At 43.8% G+C, this 14,802-nt stretch overlaps 1 protein-coding gene across 4 annotated transcripts in view; it reads left to right on the top strand.

Annotated features, from left to right (window-relative positions):
• The first annotated feature begins 7,507 nt into the window (after nucleotides 1–7,507).
• mrtfba (myocardin related transcription factor Ba) overlaps nucleotides 7,508–14,802 on the top strand; it is a 238,705-nt gene continuing 231,410 nt past the window's right edge. For 2 of the 4 annotated variants that reach the window (XM_043712098.1, XM_043712100.1), the window contains exon 1: nucleotides 7,508–7,602. The gene's annotated coding sequence lies outside the window, so the exon portion shown is untranslated. The remainder of the gene's footprint in view (nucleotides 7,603–14,802) is intronic. The other 2 variants (XM_043712101.1, XM_043712107.1) reach the window with 1 other exon arrangement.

The following is a 14,802-nucleotide window of genomic DNA, read 5'->3' as shown; positions in this document are numbered from 1 at the left end:
AGTCCAACATTGGCACCTCCACATCATGAGCTCCTTGGCAGTTTGTGGTCATCCATCTGTAGACTACAATACAGAGTGGAGACACTGCAGAGAAAAATCACAAGGATGATCAATACGTCAGCATCTTGTCTTATGAAGGAAGATTTAAAAAAGTTGGGATTTTCAGCCTTATTCAGAAGTAATAGAATGGGAAAAATCAAATCCAGAAAGTTGCTTTGATGTAGCTTGCACAATTTAGACAAGGAGAAACAGGTTCCATTTAGGAAAAGCTGTGATCTATCTCAGCAAGTCATTTTCTCCCAGTCCATAGAATATACTCCCACATTCAAAGGGGAAGGAAGATATTAGGAATAATTTAAGGATCGATTAATGATGTAAGAGCAAGATTAGGTTTATCTTGGATACCTAAACTAAAATGAACCAACGAATTTCCTCATATTTTGTTGTATTTGACAAAACAACAGCTGATGAATACAATCTTCTGAAATATTGAGAATTCTTCTGATGTTAAGATCTGCAGGGGTTTCCTAGAATCTTTTGCAAGTACTTGCAGAACAGTAAGATTAGATATCATTCATCATCCTATAGTATAAGACAAGCTTTATGTCCTCCAATTTTAATTTGTATGTACATTTATTGTATGGTGATATTATGATGGCTGAAGATCATGGAATAAACAAGCTGTAGCATCATGGGGTCACTGTACTGGTGTCAGGGTGAGGGCTCTGTACTGGGGTCAGGGTAGGGTCACTATACTGGGGACGGAGGTGGGGTCACTGTACAGAGGTCAGTGGTGGGGTCGCTGTACTGGGGTTGGGGATAGGGTCACTGTCCTTGGGCCGGGGGTTAGGTCACTGTAACAGGGTCACAGTGGGTCACTGTCCTTGGGCCACGGGGTGAGGTCACTCTAATGGGGTCAGGGTAGGGTCACTGTCCTCGGCTTGGAGTGGGATAACTGTCCTCAGGATAGAGGTATGGTCAACGTACTGGGGTCAGGGGGTGGGATCACCATACCAGGGCCAGGGGGGTGGGGTCACTGTCCTCGGCTTGAATTAGGGTCACTATCCTCGGGCCAGAAGTTGGGTCACTGTACTGGGGTCACAGTGGGTTACTGTCCTTGGGCCACGGTATGGGGTCACTCTAATGGGGTCAGGGAAGGATCACTGTCCTAGGCTTGGAGTGGGGTCACTGTCATCAGGACGGGGGTACGGTCACCATACTGGGGTCAGGGGTGGGGTCACTGTAATGGGGTCAAGGGGTGTGATCACCACACTGGGTTCACTGTACTGGGGTCTGGGGGTGGAGTCACTGTACTGTGGTCAGGGTGTGGCGTCACTGTAATGGGGTCAAGGGGTGTGATCACCACACTGGGGTCAAGGGGTGGGGTCACTGTACTGGGGTCTGGGGGTGGAGTCACTGTACTGTGGTCAGGGTGTGGGGTCACTATGATCACCAGGGTGTGATCACCACATTAGAGTCAAGGGGTGGGGTTACTGTACTGGGGTCAGGGGGTGGGGTCACCATACTGGGGTCTGGGGGTGTGGTCACCGTACTGGGGTCAGGATAAGGTCTCTGGATTGTAGTTTGGAATGGGATCACGGTGCTTGGTTTGGCGGGGGACAGAGCTTTGGGATCAGGGTGGGGTCACTATCGTCACTGTCGTCAGGGTTCATGTCATTGTGTTTGGGTAAGGATCCCAAGACAGGATTAGTTGCAGGCGCTGTGATTTCTGTACCTGCACCTGTCAAGTCCCTGCTTAACTCAATATATTGTGGGCGGCACGGTGGCTCAGTGGTTAGCACTGCTGCCTCACAGCGCCAGGGACCCAGGTTCAATTCCAGCCTCAGGTGACTGTCTATATGGAGTATGCACATTCTCCCCGTGTCTACGTGGGCTTCTTCCAGGTGCTCTGGTTTCCTCCCACAGTCCAAAAATGTACAGGTCAGGTGAATTGGCTATGCTAAGTTGCCCATAGTGTTAGGTGTAGGGGAATGGGTCGGTTTGGGCTGAAGGGCCTGTTTCCACACTGTAAGTAATCTATATTTATGAATTACTGCTCCTCGGATGCTGCCTGAACTGCTGTGCTTTTCCAGCACCACGAATCCAAAATCTGGTTTCCAGCATCTGCAGTCATTTTTACCTGAGTGTTCAGCGTATATTTTTAAATTTTACAAATGACTCAAAGTTTGGAAATATCATTCAAGATGAGGATTATTTGTTGGCTTCAAGAGGCTAAAAATCTGGTGGAATGTGTTGATATGTAATAGGTCACCGTTAATGCAAGGAAGTGTACAGGGCTCAGGGGCAGAAAACGTGGGGTATAAGTGCACAAATTGTTAATGTTAACTCTGATTTGCCTTCCCAGATACTACCAGGCTTCGAGTTTCTCTGGCAATTTCTGTTTTTGTTTCCGGGTTAGACAACGGCAAAATCATCATAGTAACAGGTGACAAATTGTGGTGATGATATAAATAAAAGAAGTAATCATAACTCAAGATAGTTATAGACAATTAAAATGATTAAAGTAACGTATAAAGTATAAAATAATAAACATGTTGCACAATTATGGTCATGCTAGCCTACAAATAATTACATTGTATTCCACTTAATTTCCAGAATAAAAATGACTGTCTCCTCACTCAACATTGTGTGTTGAAGTTCACAGATTAAATAGTGTTAGGTTGTCAGAGCAGAATTAAATTCTTAATCACGTGGGCGGCACGGTGGCACAGTGGTTAGCACTGCTGCCTCACAGCGCCAGAGACCCGGGTTCAATTCCCGACTCAGGCGACTGACTGTGTGGAGTTTGCACGTTCTCCCCGTGTCTGCGTGGGTTTCCTCCGGGTGCTCCAGTTTCCTCCCACAGTCCAAAGATGTGCAGGTTAGGTGAATTGGCCATGCTAAATTGCCCTTAGTGTTAGGTAATAAGGGGTAAATGTAGGGGTATGGGGGGGTTGCGCTTCGGCAGGTCGGTGTGGACTTGTTGGGCCGAAGGGCCTGTTTCCACACTGTAATGTAATCTAATCTAATCACGTACTTATGTTTTATAATTTGTATTGACTGGTAATACAGAAGGTGTAGGAGAAAACAAATGCAGTAGCAAAATGCTGCAGCTGCTGTAAAACTGAAATATAAACAGAAAAGAGCTAGAATCATTCAACAAGCCAGACAGCCAGAAAGGAGCAGAGTTAATGTTTCAAAGAGATGACCTTTCATCAGACATAAAGAGAAGCATAGTTCTCTGCTAGTATAGAACTTGTGTATTGCTGAAAGAAAGACACATTTTATCAAAGATTTTCATCTCCCACTCAGGTCAGGACGATCACAAAGCCAGAGGTCACACAACACCAGATCATTGCCCAACAGGTTATTTAAAATTGCAAGCTTTTGGAGCACTGCTTCTTCGTCAGGTGTATTTCCTATCCATGTATTTGTCCAAATGCCTTTTAAATATTGTTAATGTACCTGCCTCAACCACTTCCACTGGCAGAGTACCACCCTCTGTGTAAAAAAAGTTGTCTCTGAGGTTCCCTTTTATTCTTTCTCCTCTAACTTTAAACTGATGTCCTCCAGTCCTCAATTCCCCACTTGTGGGAAAAAGACAGAGTGCACTCATCTACCACTGCCTCTCATGATCTGGTACACTTCTGTAAGATCTCCCCTCAGTCTCCTTTTTTCTAAGGAAAAAAGTCCTAGCTTGTCCAACCTTTCACTATAACTCAGACTGTTGTGTCCTGGCTAAACCCTTGTAAATTTCTTCTGCACTCTTTCCAGGTTAATAATTTTTCCTATAGCAAGGTGACCAAAACTGAACACAATATTCCAATTGCGGCCTCACCAGCATCCTGTACAACAAAACATAACTTCCCAACTTCTATACTCAGTGTCCTGACTGATGAAGGCCAGTGTGCCAAAAGCCTTCTTCACTGCCCTGTCACCCTGTGACTTCACTTTCAGAGAACCGTGCTCCTGAACTCCAAGGTCTCTCTGTTCCACTACACTCCTTAAGGGCCTACCATTCACCATGAAACTCCTACTTGATTTGACTTTCCAAAATGCAAGACCTCACACTTATCTACATTAAACTTCATTTGCCATTTCTCAGCCCATTTCCCCAACTGATCAAAGTTCTGCTGCAATTTCTGATAACCTTCCTCACTGTCCTCGATACTGCCTATTTTAGTGTCAGCTGCAAACTTATTAATCATGCCTGTACATTCTCATCCAAATTATTGATATAGATAACAAACAGCAATGAGCATAGCACCGAACCCTGAGGCACTCCACTAGTCACAGGCCTCCAGTCTGACAAGCATCCTTCCACTATTACCCACTGCTTCCTACCATCAAGCCAAATTTGTATCCAATTTGCCAGCTCCCCCTGGATTCCATGTGATCTAACCTTTCAGAGCAGCTTACCACATGGAACCTTATCAAAGGCCTTACTGAAATCCACCTAGACTACGTCTACCACCCTGCCCTTGTCAATCGTGTCAGCTGCAAACTTATTAATCATGCCTGTACATTCTCATCCAAATTATTGATATAGATAACAAACAGCAATGAGCCTAGCACCGACCCCTGAGGCACTCCACTAGTCACAGGCCTCCAGTCTGACAAGCATCCTTCCACTATTACCCACTGCTTCCTACCATCAAGCCAAATTTGTATCCAATTTGCCAACTCCCCCTGGATTCCATGTGATCTAACCTTTCAGAGCAGCTTACCACATGGAACCTTATCTTAGGCCTTACTGAAATCCACCTAGACTACGTCTACCACCCTGCCCTTGTCAATCTTCCTGGTCACTTCATCAAAGAACTCTAACAAATTTGTGATGCATGATCTCCCACGCACAAAGCCATGCTGACTATTCCTAATCAAACCCTGTCTTTTCAAATGCATGTATATTACATCTCTCAGAATCTTCTCAAGTAACTTACTTACCACAGATGTTCGGCTTACTGGTTTGTAGTTTCCAGTGTTTTCTTTGCAGCCCTTCTTGAATAAGGGCATAACATTCGCTACCCTCCAATCTTCCAGGACCTCATTTATGGTTAACGGTGATGCAAAAATGGATATCATATGGATGATGATGGAATAGTGTAGGTTAAATGGGCTTCAGATTGGTTTCGCAGATTGGCGTAACATCGAGGGCCGAAGGGCCTGTACTGCTCTGTAATATTTTATGTTCTATGTGCTAAAAATATCTGCCCACGCAAATTTTTCTCTTGCCTTTTGCAGTGTTCTTGGACATATCTGGTCAGGACAAGGAGATTTATCCACCTTCATATATTCTAATACATCCACTGATGTATGAAGAAAGATTATATCAATTAGGACTTTATTAACTAAAGTTTAGAAGAATGAAGGGAGATCAGAAATTACATCTTCAAACTTGATTTACTTAATCTACATGAAGATTAAATTCACTTTTTTCAATGATTAGATTCCCTACAGTGCGGAAACAGGCCATTTGGCCCAACATATCCACACTGACCCTCTGAAGAGTAACCCACCCAGACCCATTGCCCTCCTCTATATTTACCCCTGACTAAGGACTCTAACACAATGGGCACTTTAGCATGACCAATTCACCTAATCTGCACATTTTTGGATTGTTGGAGGAAACCAGAGCCCCCAGAGGAAACCCACACAGACACGGGGAGAATGTGCAAACTCCACACAGACAGTCACCCAAGGCAGGAATCGAACCTGGGTCCCTAGCATTGTGAGGCAGCACTGCTAACCGCTGAGCCACTGTGCTGCCCACAATGGAGCAAGCTGCCAGAGGACGTGGTGGAGGTGAGTACAATTACAATAGTTAAAAAACATCTGGATGGGTTCATGAATAGGAAATTTTTTTAAAAATGGGCCAAATGTTGGCAAATGGGACTTGGTCAGATTGGAATGTCTGGTCGGTGTGAACCTATGATAAACGTGCTGCCTTTTTTGCATGCATTTATAATGTCCTGATTTTTTCCTCTGCCATATGGTACAGCGACTGTAAAATTCTAACAACACCAGACAGAGTAAAAATAGAAAGAATGTCCCTGATGACCAGGAAGACTAGATCAGGGGGCACAGTCTAAGGATATGGGGTAGGGCTTTTAGGACTGACAGAGAGTGGTAAGCCTGTGGAATTTTCTGCCACAGAAAGCAGTTGATGCTGGAATTAAATAATATTCTTAGGGTTAAAAGAATCAAAGAATATGGGAAGAAAGCAGAAACAGTGTTTGTAGTAGGATGATCAACCATGATCATATTGAAAGGCAGAGCAGGCTTGAAGATTTGAATGGCCTATTCCTAATCTAATTTTCTACGGCACCTCTTTGGGATCCTTTACTGGAAGTTAAATCATTGAGTGCATTCCACATAGGAATTTCTAGGTTTCTTGGAGAATAATGACATCAAAAGGTTATGAAGATACTGTGGGTGCGTGCCATTGAGGTAGATGATCTACTGTGATCTTTTTGAATGGCAAAGTTAACTCAATGGGCTTAATGGCCTACCCCAGCTCCAATGAGGTAACAAAACAATTGTAACGCCCTGCAACATTCCCTGTGAAGTCTGCAAGCTAGGTGCAGCACTCTTTCAACACTGCTTTTTGGGAACAGGTCACTACAGAGTAAGTCTACACCTTAGTGGTATTACTACCAGGCTATTAATCCAGAGCTCCAGGTAATGTTTTGGGGAAGGAGAAGAAAGTGAGGACTGTAGATGAGTCGAGATGTGGTGCTGGAAAAGCACAGCAGGTCAGGCAGCATCCAAGGAGCAAGAGAATTCTGAAGCCGTTTCCTGATGAAGGGCTTATGCCGAGAAGCCGATTTTCCTGCTCCTCGGATGCTGCCTGACCTGCTGTGCTTTTCCAGCACCACACTCTTGACAATGTTTTGGGGAAGAAGAGTCAGTTTTGAAGTAGGATCACTGGACTCGAGGCGTTAACACTGCTTTCTCTCCAGAGATGCTGCCAGACTCACTGAGTTTCTCCAGCAATTTGTGCTTTTGTCAATGTTCTGGGATCCGCATTTGAATCCGGTGGAATTTGAATTCAATAAGGAATCAGGAATTGAGAATCTAATGATGACCACGATACCAGAGTTGATAGTTCAAGGGAAAACCCATCCCGGGTTCAATGATGTTCCTCAGGGAAGGAAATCTGCGGCTAAACACAGGTATGGCCTTAGTGTGACTCCTGACCCCATAAAATTAACCAGGAGGGAGACCCCACCAAACCCGTAACTCCTTAGACTGGGGGCAAAAAGGTTGTGGAAAGTAAATGCTGGTAGTGAATGAATGGGAAAAATCTCCCACGCCCTGAACCTTTGAAACTTTAGGGGTCGCAGCACGTGCTCTCCCTGGGGGCTTGGAGGGAAAAAGAGAGGAGGGGCGCAGTGCGCAGGTGCACACGGTGGCGTAGCAGCAGGAGGTGGGATCAGTGACGTCATAGCCGCAGCGCCCTTTGACGCAGGACCCCCGCACTGACGCGTTTGCGTTAGACGGCGAGGTTGATTTGCATAGCCCTGCCGCGGGGCATGCTGGGAAGGTGCGCCGGCTGACAGCTGTCGCCTCCTGATGCGGCTCGAGGCAGCTCCGCGCCAGGTGAGTGCCCGCCGCCGCCTCGCCTCGCCTCGCCTCGACTCGGCCGGGCCCGAATAGGGCAGGGCAGGACTGGACAGACCGCGGTCCGGAGCTGGAGGCACAGGCCTCCTCCCTCCAGCCGCGCTCCGTCCCGCCCGCCCGCCCGCCTTACATAATCCACATTTATCTGTCTGTCAGTGTGTTGTCCGTGTGTGTGAGCGCGAGCGCGTCCGGGTGAAGCTCAGTAAACGTTTCCATGGCAACAGGTGGAGGAGGGAGGCATCATCCGCTGTCATTCAGGGAAGGGGGCGTGGGGTCAGTCTCCAGGTCATTTTACCCGGGGGGGGCGTGGGGTCAAACTCCACTTCACTTCACCCTGGGGTTTGGGGGGAACCTATAATGGGCGGTACTGTGGCTCAGTGATTAGCACTGCTGCCTCACAGCACTCGTGTCCCAGGTTCGATATCAGCCTTGGGTGACTGTCTATGTGGAGTCTGCACATTCTCCCCATGTCTGCGTTGGCTTCCTCTGGGTGCTTGGGTATTTAGGTCACTCCAGGTCACTTTCGCCACTGTTGGTGGTGGTGCAGGTGCTGAGCAATCTTGATCAGATTTTTGTGTTTTTATTCATTCTTCCCCCCCCCCCAACATAAAAGTTATTTGGTGCTGTCCATTGCTGTTGGCAATGAGATTTCATTTCAGATTTTCTTTCCTATCATTGTGAACTTTGCACTTCAGCTTATTTCTCACCCTGAATACTGATTCTTCCTCCCCACGCTTCAGCAGTCAGTATTCTACATGGTAACATGGGCTCACCTTCATCAATGCTCAAACAGGCATGTGTCTGTGACCCTGCAGCAAACCAGTACTATGCAGAATTCTGGCACTGAAGGGTTAGAGTTCAGGTCTGCAAAATTTATTCAGTTGGATTCTGCTGTTTATGCCCGTGTCAGGTGGCTTTGCATTACTGGATAAAGATGTGGATTGCTATTCGTGTTAATGTTCCTGTTACATGATGTGTTGCAAACAGGTAGACCCTGTTTGCTGGATCCACCAATTTTATTTTATTTTGGTATTTATGCCAGGAACCTGACAGCAAGCAAACTAGAATCAGTTGTACAGCACGCAAACAGACCCTTCTGGCCAACTTGTCCAAACTAACTTCGAATGAGATCACAAAATCTGTTTATAGTTAATTGAGTTTTAGACCATTTACACAATGTTTGGAGCAATATTATGGGGATAGAATACTGTAAGTTATATTCAGTTGTTATAACAGTACTGCTGCAGTAAAAAGTATGCATTCCTTTTATTACTCAGTGCTATTCTCTGGTATGTTTCATAAGTTGAAGTGTTTTGTTTAACCTACAATCTAACCTCGTCTGAAACAGAAATTTCCTATTATCGCTATTACTCCTGGTTTCTCTTGATTGCCGTGTAGTTAGTTACACATGACCCAACAGTTGTCTACTTTGTTAATTTTAGTAATCGTATATTTAAATAATGTGTGCAGTACAATGCTGTAATGGCCAATTGTAATCCACAAGAGATGGTCCAGATCCCCTGGGATAAACAAATGTCACAGCCCTAAGAGGCACAACTGGCTTTCATCCATTCCTGAGAGGTCATGATAATCATAGCAGATAGCACTTTATGTTCCTTTCTTATTGTGAAGATAGTCACTAATTCACCTCGACAGTGTTGTTTGGTGTTGATTAGGATTTGACATTTTGGTTACTGTCTTGAAACAGTGTAAAATATGCTGATGGGAGAAGGAACTGAATGCTTGAAAACCATGATTAGATTAGATTACTTACAGTGTGGAAACAGGCCCTTCGGCCCAACAAGTCCACACCGACCCGCCGAAGCGCAACCCACCCATATCCCTACATTTACCCCTTTAACCTAACACTACGGGCAATTTAGCATGGCCAATTCACCTGACCCGCACATCTTTGTGACTGTGGGAGGAAACCGGAGCACCCGGAGGAAACCCACGCAGACACGGGGAGAATGTGCAAACTCCACACAGTCAGTCGCCTGAGGCGGGAATTGAACCCGGGGCGCTGGCGCTGTGAGGCAGCAGTGCTAACCACTGTGCCACCGTGCCGCCATGACTCATCCTGTTATAAGAATGGGAAAATGATCCAGGAGGAAATACCTAAGCTTATATAGTACCTTTGAGGTTTTGTTTAATTGGAACAGTCAAGACACTATTCACAAGTACAGTAGTGGTTTCCTAAAACATAAGTTTGAGTTTACAGGTATCTAAAAATGCAATGTTTAAAAAAAATTATATTTTTATAATATTTAGTTTGTGCGTTTGAATTGTGTAAGTTCTGCATGTTGTTACTTTTAAATACTGAATTCTTTCAACTGATGGCACATTAATTTCTGCCTGCCACTCTTTAACCTTTAATATATAGCAGTTATTGCTTGACTACAATTTTTGTGAATTGCTTGAAAATTTCAGGTTACAATACTGAAATTGATTAAGTTGCTACAATTTATGGTATTGTTGCAGGTGATTTTTTTGGAAGTGGGTCTTGAAGGGAAGGGGCGCAATAATATTGAATCTGACAGCAGTTATGGAGGTTCAAATAAAATGCAAGCATTAATAAATAGCAGTAGAAACCTGATAAGATTTAGAGTTGTGATAGTCTTTCTCAGATCTGTAATATTTGTTTGTTAGGTAATGCACTTTATTTTGATATAGTGAATTTTTAAATTTCATAGTTACTTTATTCACAAGTGCGCAATATAAGGCAGATGTCTCATTCAAAGCCATATTCTAGGCAGTTTTTTGATAGTAATGGTTGCCTTTGCCTTCCACTCTCGGGGGCAGGGCAAGAAAGCTGGTCCTTAGTTTGTTTGGATAGAACAGAAATTCTGAACCGTTCAGAACACCATTCTGAACCATATGGTGGCCATGGAGCCAACCTGCTAACCACCCCCATCTTAGTATAAGTACACAGTTGGGAGTGGGATTGACTATAAGAGTGAATTGTACTTATGGTCTCCCAAGCAGTCCAGATACCTCAGAGGGTTTTGCAGTCAATGGAAGGCAAGTAATTTGTGGTTATCGTAACATGGGGAAAGTGGCAATGAATTTCTGTGGTTTTCCAATGCAGAAACTCAATGTTTCTAATTGCTCATAAGCAAAGTCTCAAATACATAGTTACCTTTTTTTAAAAAAAAGGTTTGGATCCCTTTTGAGCAGATTTGAAAATCCTTTACCTGTAGCTTTTTCAAAGATGCTGGGGTTTCAGTTTGGATTAATGGCAATCCACTTGCAATTAAACAGCTATTGCCTTTACCATTTTGTGTTTTTGTTATTCAACATTAGCAGTTGTATGTTTTAATGATTTTTGAGGATGCAAATATTTTAAAAATGATCTCCAATCATTGGTTTATCTTTTATTGCACCAATGTGATAGATGGCAATTTTAACCTCTTCCTAAAAATGCAGTTTACTTGATTTCATTGAAGTCCAAAGTATTGAGGAATAATTTCTCATCAAAATGTGTACACCACATTGGGTGCCATAAGGATTGTAAAGAATTATGCAAGGCTGGAGAATGTTAGTACAAAGTGCTGTCCTACACAGAAGGATTCAGAAGCTGTCACCAGTGGAAATCCATGTATTTCAAGGGTGTTATTGAAAATAGTCAGCTGTCTAGGTGACAGCAACAGATTATGGCACTAGCTCATCTACTGACCATTGAAATTGGAGATAAGCATGATGCAAGTGGAATAAGAGGAAAGCAGCATTTGTTTGTTAGTAAGTTATACTTTCAGTTCCGATTGGGTTTGAAAAAGATTTGATGTCATTGATCTGTTTTAAGTCCTAACTTTGTCAAAATGAACTTTAATTCTGTCAATTATATATATACATTTAAGCTTAAATGGCATTTACTACTACAATTATAAAATGATAAAAATGGTGTGTAAAAGTTGAGTATAAAACTGCATCAATCAAATTTTCATTGTTCAAGCTTTCTTCTGAAAAACCACAGCTTGTCAAGATAGTGTCACCCATATGTAGTAGGAATTCTCATTCTTGAGAGGTGTACCAGGAGAATGTTGGCATGCGCTTTTACAGGAATAAGATAAATCGTAAATGATAGGTTCTAAATATAGCACAACCTTGTAATGTTCAGTATTGTATTTCTTTGAACTCTACTGAATGATACTGCAGACCCTGGTTTTAAGTGTTTGAGAATTGAGCAGATTGCAAGAGTGTTTTATTGGAATTCCTGAAAGTGCCGATATTAAAAATTTGATCTTCGTGAGGTTGTAGGTCTTTATGGTGTATACATCAATGGTTAATTTGATTTAATGAAATTAGAAATGGTATTGATTTTAATACCCTCTTTATAATTATCTGCAACTGACCTACTTAACATTATGGTTATGTATTCAGTAAATCAAATATTTTGTTAAACCAATTATTTTAGTTAGCATATAATCCAGATATGGCAGTGTTATACAACTTTTAAAGCAGTTTGTTGCTTTTACTTAGTACCAGGTTGTGTTTGCTGCAAACCATTGTGCTGACATGTAAAATAGGAAAACTGGTCACATTTCAAGAGTGGTTAGTTGACTATGGTCCATCAGATGTTTTGAAGACACTATTTGAATGCAAGTTCTCCCCCCTCCCTTGTGGAATGCACAGAAGGTTGAAAAGTTTAAAACTTGACACTTAAACTAGATGCACCGAGTGGAGAATTCAAGTTCACTTAGATGAACAGAACACGTGAGTATTCTCCTCACTAGCCACTGTCAACTATCCATGATTTAAAAGTGTGTAAACTTGGTTTGGAAGTTTTTATGGTGGGCCTTAATGTTGCTGATAGGTGTTTTCTTGACCAGCACGTTGGGCAGGATGTCCCATATATTATAATCCAAGAGTGTAGGATTTGCTTCCTTTTGATTCTTCTTGACTGTCACTGGGCCTCATTTGGATGGGTATTTGAATAGGAAGGGTTTGGAGGGATATGGGCCGGGTGCTGGCAGGTGGAACTAAATTGGGTTGGGATATCTGGTCGGCATGGACGGGTTAGACCGAAGGGTCTGTTTCCATGCTGTACATCTCTATGTCTCTATATCTGAACTCAAAGCATGATGGAGATTCTTGGGCAGGTTTTTAACACTTTGGATGACTGGTAGCAAGTTGACCTAGTAACTCGTCCAAATGCTGCTGTGTTTCAATGAGACACAACGAGTGTCTTTGAAGCATTCTCTTTGACCTCCCTGGAGCATCGTTATTTGCATTGAGAAAATAGGACCGGGGCAGGGTGGGGGGAGGAGGAGGAAGAGGGGAGGGGAGGTAGTGTTTTTCAGCCACCCAAAACCTGCAGGAGCTTTGTCAAAATCCTTGTGGAGCTGGCTTCAAGAAGGATGCTAACGTTTAATCAAGAGTGCCCCCTTTCAGTGCGGATGGTGAAGCAGAGATGGTGCTGATATAAATTGTTTTTCTGTATTACTGATACATGGCTGTTGGTCTCTGTGCAGTAAAAATGTCTTAATACTAACTGTCTATGCAATCGCACATCAGCCTTTGGGTATCAGTTTCAAGCTGTTGGGACTCCTTTCTTCGAGGAGAAAGTGAGGGCTGCAGATGCTGGAGATCAGAGTTGAAAATGTGTTGCTGGAAAAGCGCAGCAGGTCAGGCAGCATCCAAGGAACAGGAGAATCGACGTTTCGGGCATAAGCCCTTCAGGAAATCCTGCAGAAGGGCTTATGCCCGAAACGTCGATTCTCCTGTTCCTTGGATGCTGCCTGACCTGCGCTTTTCCAGCAACGCATTTTCAACTCCTGCTTTCTTGACTTGCAAGTTTGGTTGTTCCGGGCAATGAAGACTGCTTAATTTTGTTCCAGGAGGTTACTCGTTTCTACGTCATTTTCATTGAACCAGTCGTTGTGTCGATGCTCAAACCTCACAATCTGATCACAGAAATCTAGTATAATTGACTTCATTGGGATCCCATGGTCTGGAACTGTTTTTCAGATTACTTACAGTAAGGAAACAGGCCCTTCGACCCAATGAGTCCACCCCGACCCACCGAAGAGCAACCCACACAGACCCATTCCCCTACATTTACCCCTTCACCTAACTCTACGGGCAATTTAGCATGGCCAATTCACCTAACCTGCAGATGTTTGTACTGTGGGAGGAAACCGGAGCACCCGGAGGAAACCCACACAGACACGGGGAGAATGTGTGGAGTTTGCACATTCTTGTAGAATGATAAAAGAAAAAGGGAAGTTGTGTTTGAGAACATCCTGCTGGAAGTACTGCAGCTGATGATGAATGATCTGTTGGCTCCACATTCTAATGAATTGAAAAGAAAGGATAAGAGGGTGAGCGGAAGGGCTAATAGCAAAGTGCAGGACATTTAACAAACATTGTCAACAGTACTGTCAACAATAGTGGAGGTGACCCCTTCAGGTTTGGGGAAAGATCTGTCTGAGTCACTGATTTATGGGAGTGGGTTAGGCTGACTCAACCCTTTGTCAAATTATTAGCAATCATAGATTAACAGGAAGGTCAGTTAGCTCTGTAGGCTGGATCGCACTTTGACTCTAGCAACATGGGTTCAGTTGCCACATGGCTGAGGTTACCACGACAGATGTATCTTCTTATCCTTGCCTGTCATCTGACGCATGGTGACTGTGTGGTTAAACCACGCCTAGTCATCTTGAATGAGATGCCCTGTAGTCCTGTAAATCCTAGTTTATAAGGAGGAACAATGCTAGGAAAAAGGTGATGAGAACAATCAAGTTTTGTCATTTATCTCAAAAGGGAGTAATGCTGAGAGAAATTAGAGAAATAGAACTGGAACATGTCAGAGCAGAGTATAATCGGGAGCAAGAAACATGGAAAATTGGTAAAGTAGAAGAAGCTCCCTTTGATATGGGGTGGGGGAAGGGGAAAGGCCCATAGACATTAGGGGTGCAGACCATCTTGTAAGCTGTGCACTAATAGGGAATGCCTATTCATTTTTTTTTTCTTAAGGGGAGGGTAGGGACTAAATCAAAATAGAATTGGAGGGAGAAATGATGCACTCCACTCCCTGCGGCGCCCACCTCTCCCTGAACAACTCCAGGGTGTTGGTGGACACCGCGTGCTCCTTCTCCAAGGACACCCGGGCTCTAACGTAACCGCGGAAGAGGGGCAGGCAGTCGGCCCTAACGACCCCTTTTTATTTTATTTTTTTTT

Source organism: Chiloscyllium plagiosum, chromosome 21 (genome assembly GCF_004010195.1).
Source record: "Chiloscyllium plagiosum isolate BGI_BamShark_2017 chromosome 21, ASM401019v2, whole genome shotgun sequence".
NCBI classification, from domain to species: Eukaryota; Metazoa; Chordata; class Chondrichthyes; order Orectolobiformes; family Hemiscylliidae; genus Chiloscyllium; species Chiloscyllium plagiosum.
Note: the sequence above shows the minus strand (reverse complement) of the source record. Positions and strands in the feature narration are given on the sequence as shown.